Source organism: Lolium rigidum, chromosome 5 (genome assembly GCF_022539505.1).
Source record: "Lolium rigidum isolate FL_2022 chromosome 5, APGP_CSIRO_Lrig_0.1, whole genome shotgun sequence".
Lineage (NCBI taxonomy): Eukaryota > Viridiplantae > Streptophyta > Magnoliopsida > Poales > Poaceae > Lolium > Lolium rigidum.
The window spans coordinates 177,052,247-177,053,238 of record NC_061512.1 but is presented as its reverse complement, the minus strand read 5'-3'; positions in this window follow the sequence as shown (position 1 = coordinate 177,053,238).

Here is a 992-nt window from a genome sequence, read left to right as displayed (position 1 = left end):
TAGCATACTGCGCCATAAAATGGCTGCTACTATTCTGATAGTGTTTAACATGAGTAATACAAATTTGATGGACTTTTAACAAAGTCCTTATCTTTAAAACCACCTATACGATCAGTATCTATGGAAGTGGGATATATGATGTAATACCTCTTGTTGTATTATGTATTTATATTCCCACTCCACACTATCAAGGACACTATCTAACTCACCATAGGTTAAATTTGATCAGTATACTACTTTCTTTACTTGTGTCGAAGGTAAATTGCCTTTTAAATACCTAGGAGTACCGATGCATAATAAACATCTTAGGAGCAGTGACCGCAAAAAATCTGAAGATAAGATGGAAAATAAGCTACATACTTTCCAAAAAATCTACCTCCTTTCTTTTGCATGGCAAGGAAACTTCCTATCTTATGGTGGTAGATTATTTCTTTTGAAATCTAGTCTGAGTAATGTGCCACTTTACATGGTTTCTCTATATGAGCTACCCAAGGGCCTGGATAAGAGATTTGATTTCTAGCTAGGAAGAGGCTTATTTGCCTAGGGCGACACCCGGGGCGGTCCAATCACGCCGCCGCCAAGTCTCCTGCACCGCCTGCCCCTCTCACCGCCGCTGCCGCCGGCCCTTGCCGCAGTGGCGGCGGACCCAGCCGCCAAAGGAGGTTGGGGTGGAGGTCGTCGGGGATGCTGGTCAGGGATGCTAGGGCGGGTTTGGCTGGATCTTTCTTCGTGCAGCGCCCAGGGCGGCGACCCTGGTTGGGGTGGTGGCGGGGTCTTCCCCCCGCGGCGCCATGGCTGGAGTGAAGGTGCAGGGCCGACGGATGGTTGTTGCGGATACGCTAGATCTCGATATGGGTGTCTCCCAGGCCGCCCCCGGGCCCGATCTTCGCTACGTGTTGGGCCGGTTCCGGTGAGTATCGACCCTGCGCTGACGTATCATTCCCCCTGCCGGCCTTACCGGGCTTATGGTAGGATTTGGTGCGGCGGCCGCA